The 20,395-nt window shown below is 44.1% G+C and overlaps 1 long non-coding RNA gene across 1 annotated transcript; it reads left to right on the forward strand.

The window, feature by feature from the left end:
* The first annotated feature begins 210 nt into the window (after nucleotides 1-210).
* LOC140716693 (uncharacterized) lies at nucleotides 211-19,202 on the forward strand. The gene is made up of 3 exons (XR_012096351.1): nucleotides 211-317; nucleotides 17,569-17,869; nucleotides 19,120-19,202. It is a non-coding gene; the product is annotated as an uncharacterized lncRNA (long non-coding RNA).
* The last annotated feature ends 1,193 nt before the right edge of the window (nucleotides 19,203-20,395 follow it).

Raw genomic sequence — 20,395 nt, forward strand, 5'->3', positions numbered from 1 at the left:
TATCCCATAGAGTGGAAACTCTCGTTTGGCTTTCACCCCACCCCCCCCTTCCTTTGTAAACACAAGAACTGAGAGTAATTCTAGTTATACAGCTCACTGTTGCTGGTTAAACACAGTCCAAATGACTAATCCTTGTTAACTCAGCTAACCATGGCACCACGGTAGCGTAGTGGTTAGCACGATGCTATTACAGCTCAGGGCATTCCAGAGTTCAATTCCGGTGCTGTTCTGTAAGGAGTCTCTGTATGTCCTCACGTGGAATGCGTGGGTTTTCTCTGGGTCCTCTGGTTTCCTCCCACAGTCCAAAGACCTACCTGGTAAGTTAACTGGTCATTGTAAATTGTCCTGTGATTAGGTTAGAGATAATCAGGGTTGTTGAGAGTTGCTGGGGTAGTATAGCTCGAAGAGTTGGAAATGATTATTCCGCACTATATTGCTAAATAAATAAACCATAAACCATACAACTCAGAACAGTACAGCACAGGAACAGGCCCCTCGCCCCACAATGTTGTGCCAAGCCAAATAAATTAGTAATCAAATGGCCAACTAAATTAATCCCCTCTGCCTAAGCAATGTCCATATTCTTCCATTTCCCTCAGAATCATGTGTCTGTCTAAACATCTCTTAAAAGTCTCTATTAAAAGTACTTTCCATTTAGATGCTCTGCTGATACCTTCAAATCATTTCTGTAGGTAATGCGAAGGCCAGGCACTCTGTTGCAGACTGCCTGCAGTGTTCTGTGTTGGAACCGTCTGCATTGCTCATCGCACACGGAATCCAAGGCTGCAACCCGGCAGCGGCAAAGGCCCAAATCTCCATCAAAGCCCTGGTAATCTGCAGGAGAAGTACAAACCTGGAAAGTAATGGAACATCCCATGACTAATAACATACTGTAAGAGTCACCAAAACAGCACAGCATATAATCGCTTGGCAAACCTACAGTAAGGGACTGTTCAGGTCAGAGGTGACACTGTGGGCAAGTACACAGAGTGCCTCTTAAATGAAATAGTCCACACAATAAGCTGAATTTTCCTAGTGCTCTCAGTAAATTATCCCAAGATATTACACAAGAGCTTATCAAACAGCATTTTAAGGTGAATGATTTTGTAATCTCCCGGGAATGATAATCTTTACTGAGTTACGAAGGAGAAGAAAGATGTGGTGAAGTTTAGGGAGCGAATTCCAGAGCTGAGGTCCTCCACATTAAAGTGAAATGATATGTTAATAAGCTGTGAATGGGCATCCTACTGTCGATAATTATAAGTGAACCCACTAACCATTCCTACTTTGGTGGAATACGCTGGCTTCCATATTGATTTGGAAGCGAAGGCAAGGAAGGAAATGCTCCAGATGAGTATCCTCATTGACTGAGCCCACACCTGCCCTTATGGGTGGTTATAACAAATTCAGGGTGCCATTAAAAACAAGGCAGAAATAAAATGCAGGAGAAAATCTCAGCAGATCAGCCAAAGGAAAATAGAAACAGAATTTACTTCTTGGGTTACAGCCTTTTCTTCAGCTCTGATGGAAAGCCAGTGACCTGGAACGGTTCCAATGAAAGATTATTAACGTGTCATGTAATTTTCAAGATTTTACATCACCTGCCGAGCATTTCCAGCACTTTATATTTTCTCAGCTTTTCAGCATCAGCAGTGTTTTACTTCTCAAAGGTAGATCTGGTGAACATCTATTTCTCCTAATACAAATTATCTGGTCATTGAGATGAAAGCAGTGTGAAATTTGGTTACCAGTTTTATCAGGTATCTAGAATTGCTGAAGTTCTTCTATGGCATGGCACCTTGGGGCATCTTGTGGATAAAGGCACCTTCCTTCTGTGATACTGACCTTTAGTGAACAATATTCCTCCCACTCCTTCATCGTGAGACAAGCCCCATCCTGGTTTCTGCTGGCTCCCTCTCGACAAATATCATACAGCTTTCTGACACACTCTCTTGTTCTTTCAGATACCATCTGATGTCTTGCAGCACACACACATTGTGAGTCACTGAGCTGAGAAAAATTAAGTGTCAGACACATAAATGCACAAAAGCACATCATCCCATTTATTTTTTTTAATGTAACAGCACAAGGAAAAAATTGCATTCTGTTATTGTTTTATCTTGTTCTACCCCAATGCACTGTGTAATGATCTGATGTGTTTGAACAGTATGCAAGACAAGCTCCTCACTATATCTCCGTACATATGACAATAATAAATCTATTCCAATTCCAACAGGGGCTCATGTGCTATTTGACAACATATTTTCTGATGTAATCAGATTACTATACTTCCATGAAAGGTCAAACTTAAGGACTTATGTTCAAAACTTAGGTATAAACCTATGTACAAAAAGTCAGGCTTAAGGAACCGGTAGAGACGAGGAGGGTGGTCACTAAGTACCTGACTAGGGATACTTGGGCTGGTCTTCTGTAATCTGGATCTCAAGATAGTTCAGAAGTCAAAGCCAATGTTGAGTTTATTTCCTCGTGGTTGAAGTTATTGACGTAGGCATAAGTACATGGATGCACCAATGCAATGACAAACTCACTTGCAGAAGTGTCAAGGGCACTTAGCATCATTTAACAAGCATTCACAAGAGAAACATAAATTATGCACAACTTTTACTAACTTTACAGAGAGCTTGCAAACTTTCTGAACCACAGCCTAGCCCATTGTTAAAATGGATGTCACTAGAACATAGTACTTGTCTTTAAATCTGGCTTCTTGTCTTCCCAGCACCTCCTGGATCTATACAAATTAGTAGTGATTGAGTGGGTGTCTTGCATTCAAATTACAGTGAACAGTGGATGGCAGTTAGGTGAAAGTAATGTCCTCACCTGGAATATCTGATCAGACTGAAGGCAGATACAATGGTCGCAACCTTCTTCAGGTTGTACGGCCTGTGAACCACAGGTGAAGCATGCAGCTTGCCCCGTTAAATGGCTGAAGTAGTTGATGGGACATCTCAGACAGCTCTCCACATTGCCTGCTCGCTCGCTGGGATTGTAAGTGCCCACGGGACAAGGAATTGGCTCAGCGCTCCCTTTAGGACAATGGTGACCTGCAAATGGTTACACAGAGGGTGAACCTTTAATGAGTTTATATTTCTGATAAGTCTAATTTAGAACATAAACCATAGAACAGTACTGCACAAAAACAGGACCTTCAGCCCACTATGTCTGTACATGAAAATTAAACTGCTGGCATGTGATCCAGTTCCTTCCATCTCCTGCATGTTCATGTGTCTCTCTGAAGGTCTCTGACACTTCTGCACATTAACCATCCCTAAATGAGCCTGAACTGAATGACCTGAGCTGTGATTTTGGAGAGTTTTGTTGGAATGTAACATCTAATGGGGTAAAAGCTTCAGATTCAAACCAGTCCACTAGATCTTCACTGATCTGAGGGTGAGAATAGACAGTAGAGTCGCAGAGTCAGAGACAGCACAGTACAGATACAGGCCCTTCAGCCCAACTAGTCCATGCCAACCACAGTACCCAGTCAGCTAGTCCCAACTTCCTGCATTGGACCCTCCATGTACCTATCCAAGTGCCTCTCATTGTTTTAAACAGTTCAATAAGGTTGCTCCTCCTTCACATATGTTCTAAGGAATAATGACCTCGCCTGGCCAGACACTCTCTATAAAACAGGGGCTGTAAGTAAGTTCACTCAACTATCTATCCATTCCATTGCAGCAGTGATTGATTTTCCCCATTTAGAAGCCACCCCGCCAGCTTTGCTGCAAACAATTTCTTCTCATCCTTTTTATCTACAGTATGTTCCAGCAGTTTTGGGCCCATATCTAGGGAAGAATGTGCTGGCATTGGAAAGGGTCCAGAAGAGGTTTACAAGAATATTCCTGGTAATGAAAGGGCTAATGTATGAGGATCTTTTGATGGCTCTGGGCTTGTACTCGCTGGAGTTTAGAATAATGAGAGGCGATCTCATTGAAACTTACTGAATATTGAAAGGCTTCGAGTGGATGTGGAAAGGATGTTGCCTATAAGTGGTGGTGGGGGGGGGGGGTCTAGGACCAGAGGGCACAGCCTCAGAATGGAAGGATGTTGCTTCAGAAGGGGTTAGGAGGAATTCCTTAGCCAGAGGGTGATGAATCTGTGGAATTCCCTGCCACATTATCTGTGGAGGCCAATTTGATAGGTTCTTGATTAGTAAGGGTGTCAAAGGTTATGGGAACAAGGCAGGAGAATGGGGTTGAGAGGGAATATAAATCAGCCAGTATCAAACAGCTGAGCAGACTTGATGGGCCAAATGACCTACTTCTGCTCCTATATCTTATGGTCATGAGAAGGCACAAGACGTGGATTGAGATTAGGGATTCTAAAAGCAGTTATTCCTGATATTCCTGGGATAGTGGTTTACTTGGAATCAGCTCTGTTGGAAGGGCCATGTGTTCACAAAGTTTATTTTGCTGATCAGAAGATTGACCGATCTGTCTTACAAGTATTAGCTCTTTACCTCTGGCTAAAATGTTTACCGTTGTGAATACTGTCTTGTGGATTTGCTAATATTTTCAACTGCCTGCCCAAGGAGGCTACCCTTGCCTACTGTAAAGTACTTAAATATGATGCATTGGTATTTCAAGGCCAATATTCAGAAGGTTTTTTGTTGTAGGCAGTCCAGGAAATTCAGAAGAAGAGCTAATGCTCTTAAGCATCAAACCTGCAGACAAAGGCGGTACCATAGTAGTCTGGCGGACGGACCTCTACCTCACTGAGACAAACTGCAGCTCTCCGACACCTCCTCGTACTTACCCCTGCCACAGGACCCCACCAAAAAACATCAATCCACTGTCTCCCGCACCATCTCCACCCTCATCAACTCCGGACACCTTCCTCCCTCAGCCAAAAAACTCATAATTCCCACACCCCGCACAGCTCGGTTTTACCTCCTCCCCAAGATCCACAAGCCTGACTGTCCCGGTAGACCCATAGTTTCGGTCTGCTCCTGCCCCACCGAACTTGCGTCTGCCTACCTGGACTCCATTTTATCCCCCATAGTTCAGTTTCTCCCCACCTACATCCAGGATACATCCCATACCCTTCACCTCTTCAATAACTTCCAATTCCCCGGCCCCGACCACTTCATTTTTACCATGGATGTTCAATCCTTATACACCTCCATCCCCCATCAAGAAGGCCTCAAAGCCCTCCGCTACTTTTTGGATAACAGACCCCACCAGCTCCCCAGCACCACCACACTTCTCCGGTTGGCGGAGCTTGTTCTAACTCTCAATAACTTCTCCTTTGGTTCTTCCCACTTTCTCCAGATCAAGGGTGTAGCGCATGGGCCACAGTTATGCCTGCCTCTTTGTGGGTTATGTGGAACAGTCTATGCTCCAAATCTATACTGGCACCACTCCCCAACTTTTCCTCCACTACATCGATGACTAGATTGGTGCTGCTTCCTGCGCCCATGCTGAGCTCGTCAATTTCATCAACTTTGCTTCTAACTTTCACCCAGCCCTTAAATTCACTTGGTCCATCTCGGATACTTCTCTCCCCTTTCTTGATCTCTTGGTCTCCATCTCCGGAGACAGACTATCCACTGACATCTTCTACAAACCCACTGACTCCCATAACTATCTTGACTATACCTCTTCCCACCCTGCCCAATGCAAAAATGCCATTCCCTATTCCCAGTTCCTCCGTCTCCACCGCATCTGCTCCCAGGATGAGGCTTTCCGTTCCAGGACTTCTCAAATGTCCTCTTTCTTTCAGGATCGTGGTTTCCCTTCTGGCGTCATCAAAGATGCCCTCACCCGCATCTCCTCCACTTCCCGCACTTCAACCCTTAACCCATCCTCCCGTCACCACAACAGGGACAGGGTTCCCCTTGTCCTCACCTACCGCCCCACCAGCCTCCGGATCCAACACATTATCCTCCGCAACTTCCGCCACGTTCAACAGGACCCCACCACCCAGCACATCTTTCCCTCCCTACCCCTCTCAGCTTTTCGCAGGGATCGTTCCCTCCGCGACTACCTGGTCCACACGTCCCTCCCCACAGAACTCCCACCCAGCACTTATCCCTGCAAGCGCAAATGCTACACCTGTCCCCACACCTCCCCCCTTACCACCATTCCGGGCCCCAGACAGTCCTTCCAGGTGAGGCAACACTTCACCTGCGAGTCTGCTGGAGTCGTCTATTGCATCCGGTGCTCCCGGTGCGGCCTCCTCTACATCGGCGAGACCCGACGCAGATTGGGGGACCGCTTCGTCGAGCACCTCCACTCTGTCCATCACAATAGACAGGATCTCCTGGTTGCCTCCCACTTCAACTCTGCCTCTCATTCTCATCTAGATATGACCATACTTGGCCTCCTCTACTGCCATGATGAGGCCAAACTCAGGCTGGAGGAGCAACACCTCATCTACCGTCTGGGTAGCCTCCTGCCTGGTGGTATGAACATTGAATTCTCCAATTTCCGGTAATTCCCTCCCCCCCCCCCCTTCCCCAGGTCCCCCTCTGCCTCTCTCCTCTTTCAACTTTCAGCTCTTTTACCTCTACAGTTCTTTCATGCTTATCCCCTCCCCCCTTTATCCTTCCTCTGATTGGTTCTCCACCTGGCACCTCTAGGCCTTACCCCCTCCCCCATCTCTATTACTGGGCTTCGGCCCTCTCTTCCCCCCCATTCCTGATGAAGGGTCTTGGCCCGAAACGTTGGCTACTCTTTTCTCACGGATGCTGCCTGACCTGCTGAGTTCTTCCAGCGTTGTGTACGTATTCTTTGATCCACATCATCTGCAGTTGTATTTTTGTGTTTTGAAGAGCTAATGCTCGTAAGGCAGATCAACCAATTATACACAGGGTGGTGTGGTAGCATAGCATGACATTTTACATCCTCAGACTGTGCTGGTCATTGATACAAACGATGTTTCAATGTGCGTGTGATAAAGCTGATCTTTCTATCTTCACTTGCAAAGTTTGGGAACAGCTGTCCACTTTCCATACTCGCATGCACCTCATTTCATTTTCCTCCTGAGTTCCCTGGACTGGACACCCTTACAATCAGGAACTCTTCAAATTGACCTCAACAGATAATGGAACAGATTCACCACCCTCTGGCTAATGAATTCCTCCTAATCCCTTCTGAAGCAACATCCTTCCATTCTGAAGCTGTGCCCCTTTAGCCTTAGACTCCTCCACTATAGAAAACATCCTTTCCACATCCACTCTAAGCCCTTATGAGGCACAGGAGAGTATGTTATGTGAAATAGTATCAATAAATAACAGGAGTTAAGGCTCATAATTTTTCCAAATATTCACATTGTCAAACTCTCTAAATACAATGGAAAGTAACTTCAGTTGTATTGATGCATTGAATCCTAGATCAGATGCTATTGTTCAGTTGAAAGGGAAGGTTGTTCTTCAAAAATGGACTCACCTTTTGGACATATGTAAGATCTGACTGCTGTAATCTCATATGGTGTCATGGTTGATGGCGGGTCAGTGGTGATAGCTCCTTGAAGGCAGACCACACCTTCTTGGCACTCCACACAGTCCTGACGATCACTGTGGTTCCCATAGTAACCAGCTGGGCAAGGCTCACAAGTGTTGTTGAAGGTGTTCCTACTGGATCCATTGTATTCCCGGTAACCCAGAGGGCATTTCACCGGCTTCATAGCACCAATGACTGACAAAAGATTAAAACTATTTCAGTGTTGTAGCTAAATATTTTTCTTTGCCGGTACACATACACAATTCCTTTGAGGTGGTAAACCAAATGAAGGCATAGAATAAGATAAGCCTCCTCTGAATCAGGTTTATTATCACTGACTTAGGTGACATCCTCCAAGCGGACCACAACCTTGTAGGCTTGTGTGCCTCAATGACCTGGAGAGTTATGTTGGCTGGAGTCAGGGCTTTATACTTCGGCTCTTGGTGGGGTCACCTATGCCAAACAGGTCAAAGGGTAGAGGTCAGAATAAGAGTGGTCCACTGGTCCTCCAGGTTCAGGGTTTCAGCTCAGGACCAACAACCCTGATTGGTCAAAAAACAATTGTTATGGAAACAGCAATATTTGTGTCCAATGGTACAGACAAAGATGGAGGAACTTCACTGCTACCCTAAACACCAGCGGCATGCGCAATAGGCAGCAAGTTAGGTGACACGAAACTTCTTGTTAGAAACAGGCCCTTCGGCCCAACTTGTTCCTGCTGACCATGGTGCCCATTAAGCTAATCCCATGTGTCCAATGTTGGCTCTTATCCTAAAGTCTTTTAAATGTAGCACAGTGCAAAGATATAAACGCACTATAACTTATAAGAATAAGTAAATAGTATAATGAGGAGATAGTGTTCATGGACTGTTCAGAAACCTCCTGGGCCAAATACCCATTCTGTTCCATCTGACCATGGATACTTGTCTACCATCTTATCTGCTTTAAATTAGACTTTAAAGTAGTTCATATTTAATGTGAAATAAGCTCAGTCAAATAATAATGTGCTTACCCCATCTGGAACCTTCACGGCTGACAACAATATCCTGAGGACAGTAATGGCCAGGTGGACATTCAACTGGAATCCAAGAGCCCTCTGGGCAGTAATAACCAGCAGGGCAGGGTAAATGAGGCAAGTCTATACTGCAGTAATAACCTAGAACACAGAGTTTCTCATCTTACCAAGTCAGCTCCTACACTCACAACATTCTACAAAAATGCATTGTTTGGAGTGAAGTACAAATCCCCAGGATCAAAGCAGGATCAGTGGCCATTTTATTAGGTACACCTGTACATCTGCTCATTAATGCAAATATCTGATCAGCCAATCATGTGGCAGCAACTCAATGTATAAAGGCACGCAGACATGGTCAAGAGATTCAGTTGTTATTCAGACCAAACCTCAGAATAGGGAACAACAACAACACACACAAAATGCTGGTGGAACACAGCAGGCCAGGCAGCATCTATAGTGAGAAGCACTGTCCAAGCACTTTGACAGCGCTTCTCCCTATAGATGCTGCCTGGCCTGCTGTGTTCCACCAGCATTTTGTGTGTGTTGTCTGAATTTCCAGCATCTGCAGATTTCCTCGTGTTTGCTCAGAATAGGGAAGATATGTGATCTAAGTGACTTTGAGTGTGGAATGATAGTTGGTTTGAGTATCTCAGAAACTGCTGATCTCCTGGGATTTTTACATACAACAGTTTCTAAAGTTTACAGAGAACGGTATGAGAAACAAAAAATATTCCATGAGCAGTAGTGGTGTGGGTGAAAACACCTTGTTAATGAGAGAGGTCAGAGGAGAATGGCCAGACTGGTTCAAGCTGACAGGAAGGTGACAGTAACTCAAATTACTGAGCATGGTGTGTTGCCTCCCAGGTGCCAGGGTACAGGACGTCTCAGATCAGGTGCAGAGTATTCTGAAGGGAGAGGGTGAACAGCCAGAAGTCTTGGTACCAGCGACATAGGTAGTAAAAGGGAGGAGGTCCTGAAGAGGGAATTCAGGGAGTTGGATAGGAAGCTGAAAAGCAGGATCTCCAGGGTAGCGATCTCGGGATTGCTGCCTGTGCCATGTGCTAATGAGCACAAGAATAGCATGATCAGGCATATTAATCCGTGGCTGAGAGACTGGTGTAGGAGGCAGGGGTATGGGTTCCTGGATCACTGGGGCTCTTCTGGGGGAGGTACAACCTGTACAAAAAGGACAGGTTACACCTGAACCCAAAGGGGTCCAATATCCTAGCAGGCAGGTTTAATAGAGCTGTTAGGGAGGGTTTAAACTAATTTGGCAGGGAGATGGGAACCGGAGTGATTGGGCTGAGGAAGGGGAAAACAGGAATAAATCGAAGATGGCGTACAACAGAGATGATAAGACAGGCAGGAGACGAGGCGTAATCACAACCAGCGAGATGAATTACAGGGTAATAGAGACATGGTGCAGTTAAAATAGAAAGCAACAAATACTGGACTGAAAATGCAGGGGAGTGGGGATGACTGGAAGAATTGGATCAGCCCATGATTGAATGATGGAGAAGACTCGATGGGCCGAATGGCTTACTTCTGCTCCTATATCTTATGGTCTAAATACCATGCATTACAACAGTGGTGTGCAGAAGAACATCTCTGAATGCACAACATGTCGAACTGTGAAGTGGATGGGCTACAGCAGCAGAAGACCATGAACATACACACAGTGGCCACTTTACGAGGTACATGAGAGAATATGTTCCATGCTCCATATTTTGCTTTCTGTTACTGCCTGTCTCTTTGCACTATGTCAAAGTACTTATGCTTTGGAATGATCTGCATGGATGATCTATGAAAGCTTTTCCCTGTATCTTGGTACGTGTGACAATAGTAAATCAATTATACTTGGCCAACACACATTTCCTTTTGTATCATTTTAAACCCGAGTTTATGTTATTATCAAACGAAAACATGGACAAAGTTGACCACCATCTTTTACAAGGATAAAATGCAGATTGTAGGTTGGGGCAAAGGGAGGTGGGAGAGTTGAGAATTGGATAACTGATTCCCTTCTGTTTCATCTTACATGTACAGTATGTCCTATCATCAGGGTGAGAGGTAGTTTTTTGTCAGCCTATGTATTTTCTATTAGAAACACAGGGGATTCTGCACTCCTGATGAAGGGTCTTGGCCCAAAATGTCATCTGTTTATTCCCCTTAAAGACACTGCCTGACCTATTGAGTTCCTCCTGCATTTTCCATCTGACTCTTCCTTTCCCCTCACGCTGTTCACCCTCTGCTTTTTGGGCCCTGCTACTCTTCACACCTGCTGCAAGGACTCAGTGGGCTGAATGGCCTGCTACCATCTGTGACATTCCCTCATGTGCATCCTACTCATAGTTCCAGGAAGGAGATGGATCCTGACAGATGATCGATTACATGTTTATGTCATTCATTGATTTGGTAAATGAATGGATGTCTTTTCTTCCTGGGATGCTGCCTGGATGGAGAGCACATCTTATGGGGAAAGGTTGGGCGAGCTAAGGATTTTCTCTCTGAAGCAAAGGAGGATGGGAAGTGACTTGATTGAGAGGTATAAGGTAAGAGGCATAGATAGAGTGGATAGACAGATTTTTTCCCCCCAGGACAGAAATTACTATTACAAGGACCTTTAAGGTGATTGGAGAAAAGTATAGAGGGATGTCAGAGGTAAGTTTGTTTGTTGTTTTTTTTTGTTTTTGTTTTTTTTTTTTTTTAAACACACACACACACACACACGGTGATGGGTATGTGGAATGCACTACCAGTGGTGGTGGTGGTGCAGACAAATACATTAAGAATATTTCAGAAACTCTTAGATAGGCACATGAATGATAGAAAAAAATGAAAATGGAGGGCTATGTGGCAATTAGATTGATCTTAGGAAGGGTTAAAAGGTCAGCACAACTTCCAGGACCAAAGGGCCCATATTGTGCTGTACTGTTTGTTTTATGTTCACCAGTATCAACCAAAGTCATTTGGGGGACACAATACAAGGTTTGCAAGACCCTATGTCATGCAGACGTAACCAGTATTCAAAGGTAACAACACACACAAAGTGCTGAAGGAACTCAGCAGGCCCGGAAAAAAGTACAGTTGAATTTTCAGGCTGAAATCCTTCAGCAGGACTGCAGAAAAAATGCTCAGTAGATTTGAAAGGTGAGGGAGGGGAGAGAGAAACTTGAGGGGGAGGGATGAAGTTGATTGGTGAAAGAGACAGAAGGCCATGAAGAAAGAAAAAAGTGGGGTGGGGAGAGGAGCACCAGAGGGAGGTGATGGGCGGGCAAGGAGATAACATGAGAGGGGGACAAGGGGATGGGAAATGATGAAGGGGTGGGGGTGCGGGGGCGCATTACTGGAAGTTTGAGAAATCCATGTTCATGCCATCAAACTGGAGGCTACCTAAACGGAATATAAGGTGTTGCTCCTCCAACCTAAGGGTGGCATTATCCCGACAGTGAAGGAGGCCATGGATGAACATATCGGAATGGGAATGGGAAGTGGAATTAAAATGGGTGGCCACCGGGAGATCCCGTTCGTTCTGCATACAGAGCACAGATGCTTGGCGAAGCAGTCTCCCAATCTACGTCAGGTCTCACCGATATACAGGAGGCCACACTGGGAACACCAGACACAGTATATGACCCCAACAGATTCACACTTCAACTTCCTAGATCTCTGCTTCATCCCTTCCCCTCCAAATTTCATCTATTGCCAGCGTTTCTCTCTCCCTCCCCCCACCTTTCAAATCTACTCAGCTTTTTTTCCCCACCAGTCCTGTCAAAGGGGTTTGGTCTGAAATGTCAACTGTACTTTTTTCCATAGATGATGCCTGGCCTGATGAGTTCCTCCAGCATTTTGTGCATGTTGTTTGGATTTCCAGCATCTGCAGATTTTCTCTTGCTTGGCATTCAAAGGTGTTGGCAAACCAAAGGTCCCTCTGCAGTCACAGCTCTCAGCTGTTGTAGCACATCACCATGGACGGGATAAAGGGCTGTCACACCTGTTCTACTTGACTTACAATTCACAGCTCATGTTTTTCCACTGCTTTTAACAAAACTTGTTATTGACATGAGCGAGTTCACCACAAAGATATATGTATCATTGAAGAACTGATACTTGGATGCTTTACGAAGAGAAATACTGCAGGCACTGGAACTTTGAAATAAACAGACTTAATGCTTCTGGCTGTTGACCTTTTGTCAGAACTCAAAGAACAGCTCTCACCTGATGGACAGCTCTTACAGGAACTCTGCCCTGGTGCATCTTGGTACTTGCCAGCTGGACAGGGTAGTGGTGTGCTGCTCCCCAAGGGACAAAAATGCCCTTTGGGGCATATCCCTCCAGAGCCTGTGAAAATTAAACAACAAATTTATAAATTATGGACAACTGCAGAGAGTAGTGAACTCTGCCCAATACATTATGGGCATCTGTAGTATCTACAGGAAGAATGCCAAAGATCCCCACCAGCTAGCCCATGTCACCTTTTGCAATCGTGGAAGGGGGTAGAGAAGCCTGAAGTCCCACACTACCAGGTTCAAGAACAGCTACGGTAGGCTACTTCAACCTTTCGGTTCTTGAACCAACTAACACAACTTTGATCACTATAGTTCAGTAACACTATAAACACTTTTTTGTGTGTGTTGCTATGAATGCCTTGATCACTTTGCACCAAAATGGACTTTGTTCTAGATGTGTTCTTTCATGTAAGAATTGTCTGCAATATATGAATCATTTACTTTTTGCCTGTGAATGTTGTGTTTGATGTTTTGTGTCTTTCTTAAAATATATTTATATAAACCACCATATATGAATGCAATGTATTGTTTCAGATGTCTCATTTGGAATATATGTATTGTGCATGATTTATCCCACCTGTATGGCCACTGAATGTGGATTCATCAGTGACATTCCTGGCGGAGATGGTAGGTTGAGGTACATTGACCCCTCTCTGGCAATAATATCCAGGGGCACATGGTCCTGTGGTGCTGGTCCCACCTTCTGAGTCACAGTAGAACCCAGCTGGGCAGATGTTACATTGCTCCACCTGCAGGAGAATAGTTCAAGGCAGATAGTCTTTCCAAACATGGCATTTATGAGTCCTGCAGAAGCCTTGGGGACACAGTATCAGGTCTTCTGATGGCTTCTTCTCCAAGTCTCCCCTCCCTCTTAATTACTGAATGCAACCTGATGTTTTGTACATTGTCAAAACCTTAAGGATTTTCTACCGTATGATGTTATGTTGAAGTTGTATAAGACATTGATGAGACCTAATTTGGAACATTATGTGCAGTTCTGGTCACCTACCTATAGGAAAGATCTCAATAAGATTGAAAGAGTACAGAGAAAATTTGCAAGGATGTAGCCAGGACTCAAGGACCTGATTTAGAAGGAAAGGGTAAATAGGTTAGGACTTTATTCCCTGGAGCATAAGTGAATGAGGGGATATTTGATAGAGGTATACTTATGAGGATAGAGATAGGATAAATGCAAGCAGGCTTTTTCTACTGAGATTGGGTCATAGAGGTAGAGGTCATAGGTGAAAGGTGAAATTTTTAAGGGGAACATGAGGGGGAACTTCCTCACTCAGAGGGTGGTGAGAGTGTGGAACGAGCCGCCAGTCAAAGTGGTGGATACGGCTTCAATTGCAACATTTAAGAGATGTTTGGGTAAGTACATAATGGGAGGGGTTCAGGTATGGGTCAATGGGACTAGGCAGAATATTAGTTCAGTATGGACAAGATGGGCCAAAGGGCCTGTTCTGGGCAGTAGTGCTTTGTGATTCTATGACTTTATCTTGTCATTGTACTAAAATCATCTGCTCCAATCACATTTATTTCCCATTCATTCCATTGCTCACACCTCTTCCCTTGATGACTTCATCAATCACTGCCTTGTAACTTATTATGTTACCCCATTGTTCATCTGCATCACCACTAAACTGAAATGATAGAGGACAAGATATAGGAAGGAGCTTTGCTCAAAGATTGTGACCGAGACAAGGGACAGTCCTTACCCAGGCTCTTCGCAAAATCAAATCACTTCCCTTTCACAAAATGCCAAGTTCCAGTTGAAGGACACTTCTGTCACCAAACCAGTGCTAAAGGAACTCAAAGAGGCTAAGATGCTTGACATGCCCCTGTTGACCCTCAATTGATACACCATAGGAAGGATCTCATCCATATGCGTAACAGCTTGGTACGGCAACTGCATGTGACTGCAAGAAACTGCAGAGAGTTGTGGACGCATCACAGGAACCAGTTTCCCCTCAATGGACTCTGCCTACATTTCTGGCTGCTTCAGTAAAGCAGCCAACATAATCAAAGACCCCACTCATCCCCTCCCCTCTCCCAATGGGCAGAACATTCAAAAGCCTGAAGCCATGTACCACCAGGTTCAAGGACTGGGTCCTGTAAAGGGTCTCGGCCTGAAAAGGTTATGGGCCAAAGGCTGGAAAATGGGATTAGCTTGGATGGGGCACCTTGGTTGGCATGGACCATTTGTGTTGGAGAACCTGTCTCTATGCTGTATGACTATGAATTCTATAATATGATAAATGGAGTGATAGACTTGTTGGAAATGGAACAATCTGTTTGTTGGTAAATCACCCTAGCTTGGACACTAGGCATTACCTTGGAAAGACCTCTATGGTTGCTGTAGGTACCAGCAGGACACGGAAGCCAGTCTCTGCCTGTTCCAGGTGGGCAGTAATACCCTGCAGGACACTTCCTGTAGTAATTCTGCCTGGTCCTTGGAGAAAAGGTTACTGGCAGGCAGTAAAAGCTATAAAATGAAAATGAGAAGATTAAATAAGTACTGCACATCAATCCTGAAGCTTACTTTATACTGAGTTCATTTAAAGCTACACTTTATTATCTTGGGCATTCTGCTATCAAACTCTGTTGGCGCAGGAATGTGCATTTTTATACATCGACATTGCTGAAGCACTTTAGAACAAATTACATTTAAAGTACAGTCTTGCTTTATATCTGTTATTTTAAGTAGGGATGTTGCTTGGGCCTCTTCATTCTTGCACATCAATGATGCCCGTTATCAATTTTTTCAAGAAAGATGTAACCTCAATCAAAATAAAATTGATGAGGGTGATAGGGTTGGGGAGGGATGTTACCTCTGTTAAAAATCAGTCCGACAATTTTAATAAAAATAACTTGATTAAGATCATTGCTGCAACCAGTTATGGACTGAGACCAAATATCAGCCCAGTGTTTAAAGCATGGCAAGTGTTTAAAACAACATTTCAACTGGTTTAGCCATTCATAAATAATGCAGCCAGGACAGAGCAAATAGCAGCAAGGAGCACAGTGTTATGAGTGCTGAACAAACCTGATGGAAATGGGGTGAAGAGTTAACCATTCCCCCCCTTGAGAACTATGAACTATGCTGCTACTGAGAGAGAGAGATGAAGCACAGAGGCAGGGACATCTGCTACAGATAAGAGAGAGAGACAGACATTTGATTTATGTATTACGGCTTCTTCACTGATGGAAAGGTAAACAATCTTTTGCTGCAAGAACGTTACTTTGCTCGTTAACATTCCTAAGGAGACAGCAGGAGCGGCCTGATTTGATGGACATGGTCATTTTGAGTTGATGGATGGCTGATACCCCGTCAATGGGATAAAAGACAGGTGTGGGGAGACACCCCTCAGACACACCAGTGGACACTGACCGAGTGTTGGGAACCCACAGAAAGGTGGGGGCTTTGGAGACCGAACCAGGAGATCGGTCAGTAAAACTCACAGTGTTACAGCAGGGCCGGTGGGGACTTGTGTGTGTGTCCACTCATGCCAGAGTGACGAGTCCACCACAGAAGAACGGTCTGGTCGAGAACGGAGGGTCATAACTGAATGGCCACAACGACACAACGGAATAAGAAAGCAACAGAAGGTTTGCCTGCTGCAGCTGCCTAATCTCTCGCTCTCTCTCTCTCCAACGATTACAACAACCGCAACTACCTCAGCACACATGAACTGAACTCTATTTTCTTATGACAATTCATTTATCCCCAGACATTGATAGAGCTCGTTTATTATCGCTTATTATTATTCCTACACTTATGTTTATCATTGCTAACCTGTTTTATATGTATATTTGCATTTTTTGATACTGTGTTGTGTAGTTTACTAATAAACACTTTTAGTTTTCAGTATCACCAGACTCCAACGGATTCTTCTATTTCTGCTGGTCTGTAAACCTAGTTACGGGGTACGCAACAACAGCAAGAAGTACGCTTATACTAACATATTAGTGTATTTATACTAAAATATATAGTGGGTACAGGTGAGTCCTGGAATCGATGTCCTGCTTAAGGAAGGTGAAACATCTCCCACAGCCTCTCCTTTCCAGGTGCAGTGATCGCTGTTTGGCTTGCCATGCAGGAGGTCACTCGCATATGATCTCTGCTACACTACTGTGCCCATAGCAACGCCTTCACGTGGCATCCCTGTTCGTACAGTTTGCTATGTCATGGCGCAATCAAGTATCCAGCAGTATAACTGGGTGGGCACCTTATCTCCTAACCTGCCCATCATCTCCCTTTGGTGCTCCTCCCCTTTCCCTTTCTTCCTTGGCCTTCTGTCCTCTCCTATTAGATTCCCCCTTCTCGAGCCCTGTATCTCTTTCACCAATCAACTTCCCATCTCTTCACTTCACCCCTCTCTCTCCCAGTTTCACATATCACCTACCTCCTTGTCCTACCTCCTCCCCTCCCCCTCCTCCTTGCTCTGATTTCTCATCTTTTTTCTAGACCTGAAGGGGCTCGGCCCAAAACATCGACTGTACTCTTTTCCATAGATGCTGCCTGGCCTACTGAGTTCCTCCAGCGTTTTGTATGAGTTGCTCGGATTTCCAGCATCTGCAGATTTTCTCTCATTTTGACATTGAATTGGGGTTCTCTCTTTAAGAGGCTGCTCTAATGTGATGATGTAATTACATAAAGTACTGTTACTATGCTTTATGTTCAGAGTTTGGAGTACATTAAATGAGCTGTCATGGCTTTTTTTTTTAAGCACAAAACACTTCTCATCATTTTATTTGCGAAAATCTACAGTGTAAAGTGCTCCTTTCCTTTGCTACCCTGCAGGTCATCTTTGAGCAAGGTGTAGCACTTGCTTAGCCCCCTCGATTGGGGTCACACGAAGCCGTGGGAGCAGGTGCTGGATGGTTGTATGATGTCCTTGTGATGTGACCACTGACGCCAGGCAATCTCTGAAGAGTATTGATAATGGCTGGGGTCACCCGTCTTGTAAAGACACTGCCCAGAAGAAAGCAATGGCAAACCACTTCCGCAGAAAAATTTGCCAAGAACAATCACGGCCAAAGACCATGATCACCCACGTCATATAACACGGCACATAATGATGATGATCTTCTACTATATAATAGTAAGGACCAATCCTAAGAAGTACAGTATATATATTAGTACACATATATTAGTATATAGAATACTATATTATATATTACCATATAATAGCAATATATAATAATATGCAATAGAAAGTGTTTGCTATTTTGATGTTGGACTTTACTTGTTGCTTTGCTTACACAAAGGGTGGTTTATTGGTCCAAGTGTGACAGCCCAATTTGAGCCTAGCCACAATATCATTCCCAATTTTTTCCAGGAAAGAGTATAACCTTTGAGTATAATGAGCAAGATTAATGACTCACTCATTTCCAGAAACTTGTTCACCAAGAATAGTGACTCATTCTGAGTGACAGAACCATCTGCTCTGCCTGAATCTTTTTGATGAACCATGAATAATGAAATAAAAATATTTTAGTTGCTTCATAGCTGTCAATTCTGTTATACCAAGCCCAGTATTCATTGGATTCCAATTATTATCACTGGCCTGGGGAAAGCATGTACCATCAAAGAAAAACAACAACCTCAATAATTTCATAATCGGCATCATCTGGGCTTTTGTTTGCCTAGAGGAGAATCTTTATTTCAATATCAATGGGGGGGGGGATCTAAAAGAAACAGAGCTGAGTATTTCCTGTTCTACACCACCATGGTAGTGTTAACATTAGCGTAATGCTTTACAGAGCCAATGATCAGGGTTGGATTCCCATTGCTGTCTGTTCTCCCCGTGACCACATGGATTTCCTCCAGGTGCTGCGGTTTCCTTCCACATTCCAAAGATGTATGGGTTAGGGTTAGTGAGTTGTGGGTATGCTATGTTGGTCCCTATGATGATGTCACTTGTGGACTACCCCAGCAGCTCCTCGGTTTCATGCTAATGAGGCCTTTCACTGTTTGCTTCAATTTTTTGATGCACATGTGACAAATAGTAAAGCTAACCTAAAGATAGAATTAACTGTATTGGAATTGGGTGTGCCAATAATTACTGATGTCATTATCAGCTCTGTGGTGAGGTACAGATTAACAGGAGTAGAAATAAGGCCAGATGCTGCCCCATCCAGTCTCAGTGATTGTATGCAATGATCAAGTAATTCAACTGCTGTGGAAAAACCACTGGATAATCTCAGAGAGTTCCAGAAAGGCAGTGAAAGAACTTATCATAATCAGAAGCTTATAAGTTACCTTGAAGTTTATACTAGTTTTGTTGACTAATAATGCGTACTGATGCAAGTTTACCAATATGGAACGTTGACTTTGTTTCTCTATCTACAGATGCTGCCTGACCTCCTGAGGACTTGCTGTGTTTTCTGATTTTATTATAGAATTACACACTACCGATGGAATCCTAGGTTTGTTGCCAGGTAGTCTATGGCTATGAATTAATGAGAGCCCTTCCAGACATTTTCTTATGCTTCTGGGCACTCAATCTGCAAATATATGGGAGCACAAGGGAATTGCCTGTGGTTGGAATTACAATGGGCTTTGCTTCAGCATGAAAATAAATCGGGGCAGATGTTAGAAATCTGATGTGAAGCTACAACACGGATGTGTTTAAACTAAGTAGTGGGGGGGAGGGGGAAGAACTGGAAATATAAGGATGGAGTTAAAGGGAAAGTGAAAATAAGAAAAGTTAAAAAGGACAACAGAATCAATGGAGTAGAAAGCTCAAGAAGAGATCATACAGTATGGCCAAGTGAAATAGGAATTGATATGAAAGGAGAGCGGAATAACAAATTAAAAGTATTATATATGAATGCACAAAGTATAAGGAATAAAGTAGATGAGCTTGAGGCTCAGTTGGAAATTGGCAAGTACGATGTTGTGGGAATAACAGAGACATGGCTTCAAGCGGACAGGGCCTGGGAAATGAATATTCAAGGATATACATCTTATCGAAAGGACAGACTGACTGGCAGAGGGGGTGGGGTGGCTCTGGTGGTGAGGAATGATATTCAGACCCTTGCGAGGAGGGACATAGAATCTGGGGATGTAGAGTCAGTATGGATAGAACTGAGAAATTCTAAGGGTAGAAAGACCCTAATGGGAGTTATCTACAGGCCCCCAAACAGCAGTCTGGATGTAGGGTGCAAGTTGAATGAAGAGTTAAAATTGGCTTGTTGCAAAGGGAATGATAGTTGTCATGGGGAATTTCAACATGCAGGTAGACTGGGAGAATCAGAATGGTACTGGACCCCAAGAAAGGGAGTTTGTGGAGTGCCTCCGAGATGGATTCTTAGAACAGCTTGTACTGGAGCCTACCAGGGAGAAGGCAATTCTAGATTTAGTGTTGTGCAATGAACCGGATTTGATCAGGGACCTTGAGGTAAAGGAGCCATTAGGAGGTAGTGACCATAATATGATATGTTTTAACCTACAATTTGAGGAGGAGAAGGGAAAATCGGATGTGTCAGTATTACAGTTGAACAAAGGGAACTATGGAGCTATGAGGGAGGAGCTGGCCAAAGTTCAATGGAACAAAACCCTAGCAGGGAAGACAGTAGAACAACAATGGCAGGTATTTCTGGGAATAATGCAGAAGGTGCAGGAT

The sequence above is a fragment of the Hemitrygon akajei genome, chromosome 26 (assembly GCF_048418815.1).
Source record: "Hemitrygon akajei chromosome 26, sHemAka1.3, whole genome shotgun sequence".
NCBI lineage: Eukaryota > Metazoa > Chordata > Chondrichthyes > Myliobatiformes > Dasyatidae > Hemitrygon > Hemitrygon akajei.